The sequence below is a fragment of the Stenella coeruleoalba genome (assembly GCF_951394435.1).
Source record: "Stenella coeruleoalba genome assembly, chromosome: 3".
In the NCBI taxonomy this organism is placed as follows: Eukaryota; Metazoa; Chordata; class Mammalia; order Artiodactyla; family Delphinidae; genus Stenella; species Stenella coeruleoalba.
Window position 1 is genome coordinate 85,004,849 of NC_137148.1, and position 19,206 is coordinate 85,024,054.

Below are 19,206 nucleotides of genomic sequence, written 5' to 3' on the forward strand. Positions count from 1 at the left end.
GCTCCCTCCATCAACTCACACAGTTTAGAAGCTAAGACATCCTTTTTTACATTAATTGAAGACTTCATTTCCCACAGCACCATTTTCTCTGGTACAGTAGCCAAAAAGAAAGCTTCTGACAAAAATCCAGATTCTTAGTATATAATACTACAGAGGAAGAAGAAAATTCTTCTATCTTAATAATGGCAGATGAAAAGAAACTCAGGGGCCACCATTTCTCAAATATAAAATTCATGATTTTCACACCTACCAATCTAAGAACTAATAGGACCACAAGTAGAGAAAGGATCTAGCTAATATTTCTGAGTTTATCTGCTACAGCCTGAACGTTTGTGTCTTCCCGAAATTACTATGTTGAAGTCATCCCCCTAAGATTATGGTATTGGGAGGTGAGACCTTCAGGAGGTGATTAGGTCATGAGGGTGGAGTTCTCATGAATGGGATCAGTGTTTTTATAAAACAGACCCCACAGAGGTCCCTTACATGGTGGACGAAAGCAACAAGCCACTGGCTATGAACCAGGAAGAGGACTCTCACCAGAATGTGACCATGTCAGAGCCCTGACCTTGGACTTCCGAGCCTCCAGAAATGTGGGAAGTAAATTTCTGCTGTTTATAAGCTACCCAGTTTATGGTATTTGTGATAGCCAGAATGGGCTAAGACAGTCTCTGTTTATAACTGCAGACTTTCCAATTATTAAGTCTCTACCTCATTACTAAATTTAGGGATAGTATCACTCCTTCTCTGGCATCCAACTTCCTGGGGGGGAAAAAAAATAATACTACCCACAGCTTTCTGCAGTCATATGTCATTATCTGACTTGATCAAATATTAAGGACAAGCTTATCATTCTGGTATCATTCCATACGGCCTATGCATAACCCATCCAAATCGAGTAAGCTATAGACTGGACAGTGCCTTTCTTTGTACAATTGACATGACTTTGATATTATGCTCCTGCCCTCTTCATTGCTATGTTTAAGATCCAGCTCCAACACTTTCATTTCCACACATAAGCTTTTGATCTCCTCTTAGAACCGGATAACTCCAGCACAGATCTTCTCAAACTTAATGTGCATAGTGTTTAACCATGGATATTGTTAAAATGCAAATATTGACTAACTAGGTTTGAGGTACACCTTGAGATTCTTCATTTCTAACCAGTTACCAAGGGATACCCACACTCTTGGTTTGAAGACAACACTGAGTACAGCAGGGTTTTAGTAGATTTTCTATGATCCCTTAAGAAAACAAAACCCCCCCAAAACTGCACACATTATTCTTTATATCTTTTATGTTTATCTTATCCATCCTACTTAGTTGCAAGCTTCTTGGGGAGAATGAAATGGCCATTTATATTTGTGTGTGTACCTTGTGTACCTGTGTGTTTTCTTTTTGCTCCTCTAAATTCTTAGAAGTATTTCAATTTTAGTAGTTCCTCACTAAATATCATTTGCAGATTGAATGGATATTTCAGTAGTGTGAATGACTGGGAAAGCCTCAAAACAGTCAACCAACTATCTCGTATTTGTAGGTTTTGTGTGGCTCTGTATGATTTGGGAGAGAGTAGCAATTTATGTTTGTGGAAGGATGGAAGTTAATGAAATCAATTTAGTTTGAAAAGTATAATGTGTCTGAGGGGAAGACAAACAACAGAAGAGCAGAATAGACAGTGCATGTGGACAGGCATAGCTTTACAATTTGGATTTGACTATATGAAATCAAAATAGAAAGGCAAAAAAAAATATTTGGTTTTGGTAACTCCGGACTTCTGATAGACTTGAGAATTTTGTAAAAGCTATCATGTGTAACCAACTCTAATCAAGAAGAGGAATGAGTGGCCCTACTCAGAGAATAATTTCTAGGGAAAATTTTTTTAACCTCCTAATGAAATAAACATTGATATCCACATATATAGTAATTTAAAACAAAAGAGGCAGACATAGTGAATTAACGATGTAGAAATTAACTTAAATGCAAGCATCTAAGTACACTAAAGAACTGAATAGCTCTTAACCTGAAATAGAGCTAAAGGGAAATGACTTCTTAAAAATATGAAGGACCTGCTAGGTTAAGTCATTTATTTTTCATGGACTGTTGGTGCCAAAACATAAATACTGAGATCATCTCAACCTGCGTGGGGCCTTTGTACTCTATGCCTATGCATGAGTCCCTATCAGAGGACTGGGAAATTGCCAAGCCTCATATAAAACTGCAATGACTTTTAAGGCCACTCAGGCCATTCCATCTACTCAAAAATGAAATTAGGCTTCTTTTTATAGGCTTGAGCCACCTAAATTTGACCTCTATCTAGCACATTTTTATCCATCAAAATTATCAATACTGTGAGTAAGGGGTAGAAAAGTTAAGAGTCAGTCACCAGAACATATCATTTGTAAGGTCTTTTATCAAGGTTTCTCAAATAAATTGGTTTTGCAAATGCATTTAGGGAGAAATAATTAACTTTGAGGGTCACAAAGAGAAGAGAATATATATGTAGGTAATATAAGATTTTTTCCTGCCATCCTTTTCTTTTTTTTTCTCCTTTCTGTTCATTTACTATATATGGAAAAGACCTCTTTCATAAGACAGATATTCTGTTAAAATAATTAATCAAAGTTATGCTCTGAAAATTTATTGATATTAAAATACAAATATTTGCTTATAGATGTTTTAATCTGAAGATTCTGAATTCCTCAAGTTTCATCCAACAAGTCATAGAGACTTAAAGATGTGATGTTGTCTATACTGTAGGCCCTGGGAGAGGAAGGAGGGGTAGGAAAAGACAGAGGGTTTTCTGGAGAACACAAGAGCTTAAAAGATCTCAGAGAGAGAAAAATTAATGATACCTATCCAAGGTGATTTTCTTATGGACTGGATGGGAAAACTAAAAAATTGCATTACATATAAGACTCTGGGTGTCCTATGAGCATCTTATAGGAGTTATGTTATTGATGTGCACTTAATGCTTCTTCCCAAACCTTTTGGGCATTCGTAAAGGTTTACGTCATATTGGAAATAACAGCAGCCAACTTTGATCTGTTTCTCCAAATTAACCACTGATAAATGCAAATGCCATCAATCTTTAGAAGGCATCTTTCTGAACTTTAAAGGATTTCAGAGTACAACAGTATTACAGTTTTGTGGTCTCCTCTTCCTTTTCCTCTCTAACTGGAACAGTCCTAAAATAAAACTTAAGGCAGGACCAGTGACTGACCAAGTGGCAAACCCTAATGGACACTCTTCCCTCCTTAGAATATTGCCCTGGATCTCTTTAAGTGTCAGGAGAAGTTAGTGAAATATCTGGACAGGCATCTACCCAGATCCTTCCTAGGCTTCCTGTGCCCCTCGAGGGTTAGGACAATCATTCTTTACACAAACTCAGCATAAACTAAACTTGAACAGGCAATTTAGGAAAGAAAGATTAAAAAATGATTTATTATTTTGTGGAGAAAACAATGAAATCATAGTGGTTCTACCATTACCTTCCCAAATAACCTAAAAGTGTTAACTGTTACTACATGTATAAACAATGAAAATGAAGTAGATCACTGAAAATATAGGATTAATATGATCTAATTGATTATATTATTTGGAATAAAAAATTAGAGTAAAATTATTTTGGGTTCTCAATCTGATACTTTTGCTGCATATAATGACCAAGTTGACTAAACAATTTCCAGTACACTTTGTTATATCACCTGTAGTGATATCATGCATTTTTAAAACTATTCCTTCTATGTGTTGCAAATAATACTTCTGCATAAGGAGATATTTGTTCCAAGTCTCTTCTCCATGACTTTTCAAGTATTTTATTTTTCGGAGACTCTTTTTGGTCCTTATGTCCAATTCTACATTCAGATTAACTCCCTGCCCTCACCAACACAGATACAATTTAAAGAGGGAATCATCCTCCAGGTGTGATACCAAGTAATACACTTATCTTTATCTGTCTTTTTTTTTTTTTTTTTTTTTTGGTACGCGGGCCTCTCACTGTTGTGGCCTCTCCTGTTGTGGAGCACAGTCTCTGGACGCGCAGGCTCAGCGGCCATGGCTCACGGGCCCAGCCGCTCCGCGGCATGTGGGATCTTCCCGGACCGGGGCACGAACCCGTGTCCCCCGCATCGGCAGGCGGACTCTCAACCACTGTGCCACAAGGGAAGCCCTAAATTTGTCCTTTAAGAGCAGCATCAATGGCACTAGCAACGCACTCCAATAATGTATCCTAGATTACAACAGATAGCAGTGGCAGAACCCAGAACATACTGTGACTTTTGTTATTACAAAGTTACCCAAAAATGGATGACAACTAGCACGTATTTTAGTAGAGGGATGTCCTGAAGTACAAACACTGTTGGCTAGAGCCCAGTTTTTCAGGGTCTAGAAGAGAGGAAAGTGTATTAATCATAACAGATGTTACATTCTTTGCCTTTTACTCTGTCAGACACTAAATTAAGTGCATTATATAGATTATAATATATATATTTCTAATTAAAAAAATGATGGAGTACGTAGCATTATATTGATACTAATTTTACATATGAGGAAACTGAAGCTTAAGAAACCCAAGTAACTCACATTAAACCTCACAGCTACTGAGTAAAAAAGTTGAAATAGCATCGAATTCTGACTCCCTAATTTCTAGTTATGCCTACTAAGTGTGGTGGACATGACTTGCTGTCCACCCAGCATACATTCCATTCTTTAAAGTAACACTTAGAAGGGCTTCCCTGGCAGCGCAGTGGTTGAGAGTCCGATGCAGGAGACACGGGTTCGTGCCCGGGGTCTGGGAAGATCCCACATGCCGCGGAGTGGCTAGGCTTGTGAGCCATGGCCGCTGAGCCTGCGCTCCACAACGGGAGAGACCACAACAGTGAGAGGCCCGCGTACAGCAAAAAAAAAAAAAAAAAAAAAAAAAAAAAAAAAGTAACACTTAGAAGAGATTCTAAGAGGAATGACATGAAGAAAGATATAATTTTTTTAAAAGATTCTTTTCCCCCCAAAATTGCCAAGGTCTCTTTCTCCCCTCCCTCCTCCACACTCATGAATTGAAATGTCTCACCATGTAGCCTCATCCAGCTGTGAAACTGGATGGAATTGCACGAAGAACAACCCAGCATCCTCAGAGGAAGTGTATATCCTTGGTAGGAGAATAAAAAAAATTGGTATACATGAGGGCTTCCCTGGTGGCACAGAGGTTAAGAATCCGCCTGCCAATGCAGGGGACAGGGGTTCGAGCCCTGTTCGAGGAAGATCCCACATGCCCCGGAGAAACTAAGCCCATGTGCCACAACTACTGAACCTGCTCTCTAGAGCCCACGAGCCACAACTACTGAAGCCCGCGTGCCTAGAGCCCGTGCTCTGCAACAAGAGAAGCCACCGCAATGAGAAGCCCGTGCACCGCAATGAAGAGTAGCCCCCGCTCGATGCAACTAAAGTAAAGCCCGCGTGCAGCAACGAAGACCTAATGCAGCCAAAAAAAAAAATTTGGTATACATGAAGGGCATAGGAGAGAGAATAAAGATATTATACTCAGAGGGGGGGTTTCCTAAATGTCTAAGACAGGAGTGTTCGCTGGATGCATAGTTCTGAGTCTAGAATGACCAGTTTCATGTTAATTAAATAGCTGAGCATTTTGTGGGATAGAGTTGCTCCTCTCAGTTCTCAAATGTTGTGGATCTATATGGGTTGGCAAACTAAAATACAGTGCTGATATTTAATATGAAGACTATGTGTAAGCCTGATAACCCAACATAAAACACATACAAACAGTACATTTGTTTTGGTCAAGGACTCTACTACTCTTGACTTCATTCAGATGTTATATTTTAAACATTTATTTCTACAGTCTGGAATAAAGATGGAAGAAAAATCACTTACTGCTTTAAATGAGATCATTATTTCTATTAATTCCACGTTTACAGTTAAATTACACTTAAATTACGAATCCTGATTTATTTGCATGTGATATATCCTCCATTTGAAGTAATGTGAGGCAATAAATCTCTGAAAGTTAACTTTGTCTTTCTTTCAAGGATTTTAGAATGTTCTGAAATACAGTTTCATTTAAAAACCATCTGTGGGATATTTAACATATGGGTATCTGGGAAAATACTAGGTACTAGATAAATAAAATAGTTTAATGGGAGAGAAAAATAAATATACTAATGTTTAAGCATAATGACTGCTCAGATAGGATAAGCCTTGAATGATATGAGGGTACATATGACTGCAGTTAATCTAGTTGTCAGGATTATGGAAAGCTTCCCGGAGGAAGATGAGGAACTTAAGCATTTTAACATGGTGGGAGCATGGGTTTAAAGATGGGAGCTGGAGTTTTTAGGAGACAGTCAGAGTGTTGAGAGATGAAGTTTGAAAGTTAGATGGGGGCCAGTCTATGAATGTCTTTATATGCAAAAGTAAGGAGTTTGGAATTTGTCCTAAGTGCTATTGGAACCACTGAAAGATTTTTGGCAGGGAAGAGAGGTGTCTAAATTTATTTTAGATAAATTTATCCATCATGTCTTTGGAATATATTTTGGAAACCTGAGATTGGAAGGAGGTTGAACAGGAAATGATACAGGTTTGATCAGTTTAAGGCACATAAAACCAGTAGATTCAAAAGATGTGAATGACTGATTAAGAGTAAGAGTTAGTGGGGAGTTAAGGATGACACTCAGAGGTCCTGGTTTGGGCAACTGGCAAATAGTGGTGCTAGGAGCCAAGATGTATAATACACAAGGATCAGTACATCTGGGGGGAGGTTTTGGAAACGTATATATTTGTTATTTTGACTTTTCATTGCCCATTGTTAGTATATTTAGTTTAGGTAGAATATGATCCCTTGACTGAACACCTGACCCTTGCAAGCCACTCTAACTGGGGTATAAAGATGATGCTTTAGATCTCCAAGGATTAACGTCAACTCAGATCCTGGGGCCAATAGTCCTTGTAATGTCTGAGTATCCACCCTTCTCCTTCTACAATATTCAGTCACTTGAGTAAATGGGCATAAGTTCATTAAAAAACAAACAAACAACAACAACATCAAAAACCCAACCGTGTGAATTATTACAGTAGATCTTTGCCACAGTATTACAGAGTCCTTCCTCTGTGGGACATGGCTATCTCTTTGGATCTGGGAACTGAGCAACAAATTGTGACTTTTTATTATGGTAATTGCCATCAATTTCCTGTTTTTTCACTCTTATAATTTCCGGCTATATATGTTAATAGACACCCTTGTTGGCTACCTGTGTATCTTATCCCTAGTGGTACCATAGTTTATTAACCATCTTTACAAGTCCCTGTAGATCAAGCCCCATTGGCTGTCCCTTCAATTTTGCAGGTCATTATGGTAAATTGAAGCCTACTGGCTTTTGGCTGGACTCTCAATTACTCCAGTATCAGATCATTCATGTGGATACTAATGAGCCCATCTCTATGACCACTTTTCCTACTGCCAAACCTGACCTGTAAAGGAAAGCCACAATTGCATTTCTTAGTAAACCTGGAGGTCCTACAGCGTAAGTGCAATAATGCGAGAGGAAAAATGTAGGAAATTTTCTTCTAATTTTATGTTTAATCATCTTTCTAAAATCCAACTTTTCCTCTTTAAGTATAATACCATCCATTGCCTCATTGTGTTCATTCTCAATGTTGTCAAAATCTGTAATAGAAAGTGATTTATAAAGTGGTTAGGCTAGATTATGCTGCACCAGTAACCAAGCCCCAAATTTCACTACCTTAGAATGATAGTATTTACTTCTTACTCAGCCTATATGTCCATCATGAGTCATTGGTGAAGTCTCTGATAATTATATTTGTTCAGGAAATCAAACTGATAGGGCAGCTTACATTTCAAATATTATCCATAATCATGTCAGAGAAAAAATAGAGCCCTCTGGAGTGTCTTACACTAGCAAATTAAACTGTAGGCCTACGAGTAACACATACAACGATTACCTACAACTCTTTGTCCAGAACTAGTCACATGGCCCTATTCAAACATAAGAAGGTCAGAAAGGCAATCTCTGAAGGTGGAGTACAATATTCATTAAATACCCTAATGACTTAATTATTAGGCTTCTCCAAATAAGCAGCTAAATACATTCAGATTATCATCTAAAACAACTTTATATATTGAAAATGAATTTTAAACCAAATATATAATTTTCAATTGGTAAATGTATAAGGAACAAAAAGTATTTCAGTTAAACCACCCTTATTATTTTTCTAATAGTTTATTCATTCTAAGTTTAATGTATAATTTCTCATAATTCATTCACATAAAAAAGGCCTGGTCTCATAATAAATATTTTTAATTCTGCATGTGAGTTTTGTGATTTCATGTATTCCATAAAATAGCAAGTCATGGACCAGGTGAACCCAAACCAATACTATTAAAGTTTTTATTTTATGTTGAAAATTAATATTCATACACATATGCATGTACATATACATATAAACATATATACTCATGTATATATACATATATGGTAAATGTTAAGGAACTTTTCCCTTGATTTTTTTTTCTGATATTTATTTTCCTCAATTAATATCATTAGGGTAATTTTTACTATATAGTAAAATTTGGGGCAGATGCAGTGAGTAATTTAATATTATATTTATAATCATAGATATAAATATACATTAATCAAAACCTAGTTTATAAAAATTTCATGGATGAATATGTCAGAATTCTGATGTTGCTGAGCTACTCAGTGCCATTTGCCACTACCAAATGTAACAAACAATCTTCATGGTTAATTTAGTTTCAACCAAGTTTGAATATGAAAACGACTTGCCAAAAAAAAAAATACATTGACCATTTCTACCACATCACAATTTATTTTCTACTTTTATATGCATAACTCTATGTACATGTGTCATAGATTAGATTTCTTTAGAATTAAAAGATTAATACTCTTATCAAATGTTTTCAATTAATTCCTGAACCTTTATTTGCTTGCAATGACAACACTCTTAACTTTCTCTCTATATGTATATTTACATGTATGTATGTATATTTGTATATATGTGTATGTATGTGTATGCATATATATTTTATTTTCCGCTACTAGGAATGAAAAAGAAACTTGTAAAAAGAGGAACAAGGATTAGGGAAAAGAAATAGGTAAAAGAGGAACAGTTAAAAGGAGAAGGTAAGACAGAATCATATTGTGCCCCCTCATCAAATAATTTTTTAAAATCTGTTTACAAAATTAAACATAAAGAAAACTTTTCAAATTAACATTACAAAATTAAACTGTGTAATACAATTAGGGTTTCATTTTGTTCTATGCAATATAAAACAATGTGTAAATTTTCAATTATTTTTTGATGGCATACACATGATTTAAGGCCATTAAGTGATAGATAATTTGTTTGATAATTCCTTAATTTATGGACACAATGACATGTACTTTTCAATTATTTGTGGTATTGGTACCCAGTATTTGTAGTGTGTGCTCTGAAATAAAATTAATCTCATATATAAAAATTATATAGTTTTGAGATAATATAAAATATTGGATAGAAACAGTTCTTCAACCTCATATTACTTTGTTTCCTTTCAGTAATGTGTATCTTTCATATAATTTTGCTTATTATCTTAAATTCTCACACCGATGCCTATTATTACCAAAAGCAAGAGAACATCATTATTTCTTGGTGTTATTTTCTAAGCCAGAGAACCAAAAATTTTACTCAAGTCATGAAGCAACAATAAATATAATAATTAAATTCATCAGAAATTTTACATACACCTGTGTGTAGTTACATCGAAATCCGAGACAATTATTTTAAATTTTCTTTGGTTATTTATAAAAATTACTCATATTGGTGGATCAATAGATGGGGTGACATAATCTATCAACGTGTTTATAAATATATTCCTTGATAATTATATTTTAATACGGATATAATAATCTTTGATCCAAATTTTGCAAATTATTCAAAAATGAAAATTACAGGGTTTACAGAAACTGCAGAGATGGTGAAAGCAGAGTCTATTCCTATTCAGTGTGAACCTCAGATCCTAGACCAAAAGACAACTCTTTAGTATTCCCTGGTTTTCATCTGGTGGCACTTATTGTGCCCCAGACACTGTTGTAAGGTATAAACTTACAGAGGCTGTCAAATGAATTTCTCCTGTGTGAAGCCCAGGATGTTACACATATATAGCAATTCTCTTTCCTCCCTTCCTTCTTCTCCCAGAAGATTTTTGTTTTAGTTTTTCTATTGATTGATTTTGCAATTTAAATAATCATGACTATATTTTAAAATCATGAGTATGCCTGCCTGAGTGTGTACCAGTGTGTGTGTGCCAGTGTGTCTGTGTATGTATAAAGGAATCTCAACCTGATGAAAATTGGAGGCAGATTTCCAAGGTGTTTTTATCCTCCTATGTTAGTAAATGAAGTAATTTATAGAGGGTTGTAAAAATCAGCGATGTCAAGCAGCAAAATATCTGATTGGAAAGAGAAGGCAGCTTTGAAACCTTTCTATGGCTGGAATAAGTTGAATACATGCAGTTCACCCTGCTGTACAACATATGAGTCCATAATTTCTTTTCTTGCTTTTCTAGTGAGACTGAAAGCAGCTTTTCTACACATGAGGAGTAAGAAAATGGGCAGTGTAAAGAAGGCACCTTAGCATTCTCATCCTAGTAAGCTAGTTAGCAGTCAATTAAAGGCTTTTACCCTAGAGATAATCTGCACAGGAAGGCTTTACCATCATGTTTCCCAGAAATATCAGATTTTACCCTGAAAGACGATGATAACAGAATACGATATGTTAAGTTTGTAACTATTTGGAGAAAAGTAATCACTTTATTGATTTAACAAATTTACTTTTTTTTCACAATTTGGGTTATAAATATTTCAAAGAAGATAAAAATGAATTAGGTGAAAATATTAAACATAACGCTTTAGACTAGACTCTGAAAAAAATCTATATTATCAAACTGGAATAACCCCTGCTTGCCACCTCCCCTGACCATGAATTAGCTCAATGCTATGTGACTTATCTGCAGAAGAGATGCAGTTTACTGAGACATCCTTCCATTATGTGGTGTAAATAAAACCTATAATATATGTTTTACATATGCCTAATATATATAAATATGCCTTCATTTTCCTTGATGGAAAATCTATGGGAAAATAGTAGCTCCATCAAATTAGTGAGTAAACAAGACCATTACATCAAAATAGACTTTGCTCATTTACTCTGACAAGTGTAACTGTTTAAATTATTTATATTCTATTCCAAATGGGTTTACAAATGCCCTATAGTATGTTTTGTAAATTTAGTGGAGTCTTAGTAACGTCTTCATTAATCACATTTATAAATTACAATCCTTACAAAAGCCCTGAGGCACATAATTGATACATTTAAATATTTAGCAACTCAGTAGATACCGCATTTTATATATAAGCAAATTTAACTAAAAATACAGATTCTTCCTTTTGGTGAAGAAGCAATAATATATTAAGAAAGGATGTATAAAAATAAAGAAATACCTTGGAAGTTCTCCCAATTGTGGTAAAAGTTAGTTATGCCTTCTAAGGCTTTCTTATCTTCCATCAGGAAAGATGGGATCATAGACACGATGAACACAATAATCAATACTTTGTCAACTTCTGCAAATAATTATTTCTAATTATGCTAAGTCTGATAAATTATCTCACATTTGCCATGGATCATTAGTGTAACAGTTAGCTAACATTTACTGAGAACTACACAGCCATTCAGGAAGAAGATAGGAAAAATGTTGACACAGGTTATCAGAGAGTAGGGACCCTAACAATGTATTAAAAAACTTCTCAGTCTCCTATCTGCCCATACTTGAGACCAAATACACAAAGGGAAAAAAATTCTTACTAGACAATATTATTTAATTTACCTCCACTCTTCTCAGCACCTTTCATGCCATATGCAATCAAAAGATTCTAACTCCCTATTGCAAGAAGACCTGAGACAGAAGGCAATGGATGGTAAGGGATCTAGTATGTTTGGATATCAGAGCTGCTATAGATAGTGGAGAGGCAGGGTGAGTACTGGGATCAGTGCACTCAAGAGTTCCTGGCCTCTCAGAAATCATTTCCAGGTAAATAAAAATTACAGACCGGGCTTCCCTGGTGGCGCAGTGGTTGAGAGTCCGCCTGCCGATGCAGGGCACACGGGTGCGTGCCCCAGTTCGGGAAGATCCCACATGCCGCGGAGCGGCTGGGCCCGTGAGCCATGGCCGCTGAGCCTGTGCGTCCGGAGCCTGTGCTCCGCAACACGAGAGGCCACAACAGTGAGAGGTCCGCGTACCGCAAAAAAAAAAAAAAAAATTACTGACCATTTTTATTCTGTGGGAATAATCTTGCTGCTGCTCACGGAGAAACAGACAATGAGAGTAGGAGATATTTCAGACTCAATTCAGTAGAGTGAAGAGCTAAACCACCAACTTTTTGACACATACTCTACATAGCAGATTTCACTTGAACAAGGGATTTGAAGAAGAAATCCTGCAGAATCAGTGAAAAGTGATCAAGAAATAACTGCAATAGATACACTGTGTTGGTTCTCAATCACCAAGTCCAGGTAAAGTGCTCCTAATAATAAATTATTCTTATTATTATTATTTCTAGTTTTATTATTATTTTTAAATTCTACAATCCTCATGTCTTACTTTTAAAAATGTAAAACATAACCATTATTTTAAAATGAGACTATACTTTTTCTGATGTTTCAAATATGCCTTGTAAACCATTAGTAAATGCTCTTAACCAGATCTCAAATAATGAAACCTCCCAAGTGGAATAAGAGACATGATTGTATGATGAAAAGAATAAGTGCTTTGGAGTCAAGCAATCATGGATTGAAATTCTGACCTGGCCCCTAACTCAAAGTGTGTTTTTGCACAAGATATTTAAATGGTATAAGCTTAAATTTCCTTATTTATGAAATGGGGATAATAATATCTACTTTACAGATTTGGTTATTGTGGAGATGAATAGTCTATAACGAAGAGAATATAACTAAAATAGTTAATTGAATACCTGACATAAAAAATGTATACTATATATATAGCATGCTATAGAAACATATACATATGGTTTTTCATTGTCACTGCCTTTGCTAACCTTTGAAGCTAGAGAAAAAACATGAGCTTGTAAAAGCAGTAGGTCAGGCTTGGGGGGAATTTAAAGAATGAAGGAGTTTTAAAAAGTAAAACAGATTGTTTATGAGTTTTCTACTTGGTTGTTTCTTTTTCACATGTTTGGTAGTCATGTTTCAGTAGGTCTAGAGATCGTTTAGTGATTTCTTAAAGTTCCATTTGTGATCTCTCACCTTGTGAGGTAAGGAGAGCCGAGCAAATATCAGCCTACCTGTCGATACTTATAAAGCAGCTAAACAGATGAATACATGTAAAGCATTTAGAATCTACCCATTTTGGGCGGCACATGATCATTTTAGAAAGGAATGAGCTATTTTTAGATAATGACTGCTTTAAAAATTATAGATCATTGTTGACTGGAGCTTTAAAATGTAAAATTATTGATTTTCTGTTTACTATGCTCTTCGTTCCTAAAATAAAGTGAGGTATCTTCATTTGACCTGTATCTAGTCTGTGTATGGAGAAGATGTTACAAATCTTTTCTATCTTTGGCTATGAAAAGTAGTGAGTAGACTCAGCTGCTGCTCTCCAAGAATGTTAATCTGACATGATCTATAAGCCAATATCTCTTTCCGTCTCACAATATTGTAATTCTTCCCATTTGACAGTCTTTTGATGAAAAATAGAAATAAAACTGTGAAATCAGGAATTTATCCAATAGTTATTCTTAATGGGAAGGGGGAAATTTTGAAGAATAAATTATTCCTCTCTAGTAGATTCTCCAGATCATAAACCCTTACCCCAAACAACCTCCTCTGGTGATAAAGCCCTGATTTCATTTGCTCCTGCACATAGGCAGTGACAGGGGACATACAGCAGGAGTGTAGAGAGAGTTACAGATATATTTAATGGAAAGATGAGAGATGAGACACTGACAGAGTGAAAATTTGTACAGAATGTGGATCAGAACTGGAGGACAGTACACTGTGGAAGTTGAAGTAAAATAAATCTTAAGACCAGCGGCTAGGATGACAACTACAGCATCGCTTTCCTCAACACTCCTGAGCCCCCAAAGAAAACTAGAACTAAGACTATAAAAATAGAAATACGAAGAATCTCTACTAAACTTGAAGTTGTTACCTTGCAGAGGAAAAATGATAACAACTTATAGCATTTCCCCCATACAGAGCAAAGTGGCAGTAGGGCTGTATGACCATGTCAGAAAGAAATGGACTATTGATCCAGTTTTGTCAGCCCTCTAAGCAAGAGGATTAGATCACCACACAAATGATTGCGAAGATGGCTTTCCTGGAGACCCAACCTGTAGCACGAATATTGGGGATGGGAACAGTTAGATGAATAAAATGATGACTGTGAACAGAGACTAAAAGGGAGGTAAAGAATGCATAACGTTCAGGGTAGGCTATTAATATATATCTTATGTGGAGCCAAAGGCCTGCTCTCTGTTTAACCGACTATAAAAAGCATGCACATTGGTAAATTTTCTGACTTCAAGGTACAAACTATTGCATCAGCTTCCTGTGCGTAGTTCATACATATGATTTAACACATAGCAGAAGATTAATTTCTGGGGACAATTCAGAATGAATTTCATTTCTTTGCAGAAAATGAACCCTAAGCCAGAAAGCACTAGAAACCTGATATTGGTGTCTGTTTATAGTCAGCTCATGGAATTGGTATTGCATAATGCACATTTTCAGCTGAAGGCTTACTTATTTCCACCTCAACTGTTTACTTCTCAGTCGTGTTCCTGTACAACCACTCTGTGTTAGGAAAATCTTTATACTGTGAGTCATCAGTCATTCTGATTCCTGCCAAGTATACCCAGTACCTTAAAGTAAGCAAAAATAATACATCACACATGACAAATTCAAATTCAAACAAGCTTAAAGAATTTCTACAGTTGTTCAATTAACCTGTAGATATTTACATCAGGTTGGTATTTTTGTTAAGTGAAGTATATAAACTGCACTATTTAAGATAAAGAGTGATTTAAAGCAGATCAATGTACTGTAACTTTGCAGACACTGATTATTTTTCTTTACTGGTTAAATACTACAACATTTTCCCACTAATTTTAAGCATTATGGTCTTATCTATGCTATTTACAGTAAAAAAGGAAAGCTTATATTTATTTCATTAAAGTCCCAATGAGACAGATTCATTTTCTTGAAAATTAAGTGTTTATAGTAAGTTAGTAACTCTAGTGTATACAATGAAATTAAACAATTCCTGCACCTTAATATGTTTACCACATATGCAAGACCCTCACCTTTTATAATCAGCTTCTACTGAGCTCATGAAACTCTGGGAAACCTGGGTTTTGCAACCCATGCATACATGTAATTTTGTTTATGACAGAACACTAATTGATTCACACAAAAAGGTTATTGTTAAGCAGGCCAGAATACATATATTATTTGCTCACCATATTATCTTCCCAGATGGGAAAGCAACTTGAAAATCCCTTTAAAAATCAAAAGTTTTTTTTTTTTTTTTTCATTTGGTGAATCTGTTATTAGAGTTAAATGATCCTACAATGTATTGCAAGAAAGCATGGTAGCTTCCTCAGTCACCCTTCTCTACATGCTCACCAGGACAAGAGGAAAATTTGTATTTATCAATATGAAAAGTATTCTCCTCTAACATGCATTAAAGACACCATGACAGTGTATTTGTTTTTCTACTTATTCTAATTCTGGAGAAATGTTTCACAGAGTGCTCCATTTTGTGACCTTCATCACCTTTTAGCATTTATCACTACTTCTCCTTTTTTAAAATTTCAATATTCTTTTATGACATGCCATAACTTCCCACACTATATCATATTTTATATTGATTATATTTCAGGATGACTGCTTCTCAATAGCATTTTGGAGAAGAGACAGGGCAACTAACTTCATAAAGAACAGTAAATGTGTTTTCACATGTCTCTGTTGGGAAGCATTCCTGCTAATAAGGTATAATTATTATTGTAAATATAAACCATGTCCTTTTACTGAACTTTGTCTCTTTCCTTTTGCAAGCTCTTTCTCACCTCTCTGCCTTAGCTCATTCCATTCTCTCTGTCCTTCTCGGTCTTATTCAACTCAATTTAAAAAGTAAACTCAATCACACCATATTTATACAGCTTTACATATCTTGGAAACTGTATATTTTTGTTACCAAATATTTTGGACCCTAAAATGTTCTTCATTTTCTTTCATTTTTTATGGACCTAGGTGTGAGTATATACACATTGATTATAGTTACAGTCATAATTAATCCCCAATTTTTGATGCCAAGATAAAGAAACTTTATCAGGTAGGTTGTGCTATATTAACTCCTAGCTCTTGGCCCAGAGAGAACACAAGTACTCAGTGTTAGGTTACCTTTCTGAGGGTATCAAACTCCTATTGCTTGGTGGGAAACATGAGGTAATCAAGACTCTATTCTCACTGACAAAGTTGGCATTTGAATTAAGAAACAGTCAAATGGGATTAACTTTTATAGAAGTAGCATAAAGGCTTGAAGATTTCAATGACTCATAATATCCCCCTTGTCATTCTTGATTCCTAGAATAAGCTCCATTAGTATGAGGCCCTTCTCAGATCCGATCTTGTGAGGGTGATCCAATTTCCTGTTGACAGAAATTTTGTTGAGGCAAAAGTTCTGACCTCACTCTTGCTTTCCTCATGGACAAAGTAAATGTGCTTTACAGTTGGTCTGCATAGAGTGAGCTTTCTATTTATAGTCAGTGACTTGAAGAGCCCTCTTCTGACCCAATTTGAGGTTAGTTTATTAGCAGTATCTCTTGTGTTGGGTTGGCAGAAATTCCAAACAATGGTTCTTACCTTTTGCTGTGTTAAATATTCTGATTAAAGCTATTATCTCCCCAGAAGAAAAAGCACATGTGCATGCACAGACATGATTCTTACAATTTGATGACTGCCTGAAGACCCTATGGGACCTCACAACACGGACCTTGGATTAAAACGTCCAACTCCCATCAGGACAACTTGTCCCCTTGTGGGAAGCAAACACATGGCTTTGTATCCAGGGAGATGGCTTTTTCTTTGAAATTTAGCCTAAAATCCTTAGTCTGAAGAGGTTGGTTAGGTTTTTAACAATTCAGAACAATGGTTCATCTCTTCTCATCCATCTTACAAATTGTTTGCATTCTGAGACCTGTACACACAGGTTTCAGACCTGTTTATCTAGTTGTTTACTAATCATTTGTATCTAAAGACCCATGAGTGCTTTAACTGGAGATGACCTCTTGGCACATAAGTATCTATCTTAAGTCTATGTTTCTGCCTATAACCCAGAGACTATAAAATTTTTGCAAATAAGTTTCTAGAATTGATTTTGATTCTGCCAATGAGAGGTCCTGATTTGATATTTGGTAGATATAGATGAGGTAAAAACTACCTTCCTTCTGCCACACTTTCTGGCAACAGGTGAGACAGAAGTGAGTGTTTGTAGCACTGGATACCACTAGCATATGGTGACAGTCTTCATGGATGTGAAGATTGGAAGTAGAGGTTGTAGCTTCCTGATCTCTAGATCTATTACAGGATAATGGCCTTGCAATCAACAGAATATGATATACCTTGACTGTAGGCCTCTGTAGCCCTTTCCATGACTTGGTAAGCATCTAACTCTGAATTAAATTCCTTTTTATATGAGTGACTGGGAGTTGTTTTTCTTTTCTATTTCCTGAATTGAAACCTGATGGATAGAGTATTCTAAAATGAATCTACCTACCTACCTACCTATATCGAACTGTTAACCAATGCTCCTTCAGTATTCCCTACCTCAGCAAATGTTACTGTCATCCATATAGCTGCACAAGCTAGAAAAGTAGGGATAGTTATCTACTCCTTCCTTTCAAACCATCTTCTTCAAATGAACCAAATACCATTAAGTCCATATCACTGTGTTCTCTAATCTTTATGACAAAACATTAAGTCATATCTACTGCTACTTCATTGGTCCAGGCCTTCCTCATTTTGGGTGGTGTTGATTCCATTCTTAGCACTATTTTTTGTTTGTTACAAGATGGCTGTCAGGAGTTTCTGAAGCTATAAACTTCTACAGTACACTCCAGTAAGAAAAAGAAACACACACACACACACACACACACACACACACACACACTAAATAGGACAAGGCCCAGAATATAGTTTCCATTATTTGGCTGCTCTGAATTGGGCCATGTGCCTACTTATAAAGTAATACAGTCCAGGAGGATGGGATATGATGATTGGTTATAACTGGTCAATCTGTAATCAAAGATGAGATCAACATAAGCCAAAGTATAGAATCTGGGATACTTTTCAAAACAGTTAATGAGGGAAAAAATTTCCAATGTAGCTTTTTCATTTGGCCTCCCTAATATTATCCCAGTGATGTTTATAAAATGCAAATGTGAACATGTCACTCCCTTTCTTAAATCTGTTAAAACCTGCACATTTCCCAAAGAATTATGTCCAAATATCCTGGCAAACCTAGCCCCTGCCTACTGTGTTTCACATATAATTATCAATTATCTAATAATGATACTAATTAAAATAGCTACCGATTTATTGGGCTTTACTACACATGCCAGAAAGTAGGCTAAATACTGTATATGCATAATCACATTTAACCTTCCCCACAATATTCATATTCATTATTTGCAAATTAGGACACTGAGGCTGAGAGACAAGAGGCAGTTTGATCAACAACACAGAGATAAATGGCAGAGCCAAACCCCTGGCTTTTCCACTCTACTTTCTGCTCAAACATTGTTTCTCCCCAACAGAGAATTAAAACAAGGAAGAACCTTAGAAATAACCTAGTCCATTTCTTTATATTTAATTTGACAAAATTAGTCCAGGAATGTCATTTGGTCTAGAAAATAACCTAATAAGCTAGTCTAAGCAAAACACGATTATATCTTAGATAATGAAAATGTTAGAGAAGATGGATACAAGTGTCCATAATTGAAATTTTTTGTAAATAAGTAGTGTACATATTTATGAGACTGTTAATAAAAACAAAGGAGACAACACAAGTAGGGTGCTTAGGACCATGCCACTCCTAGCAGATATTTA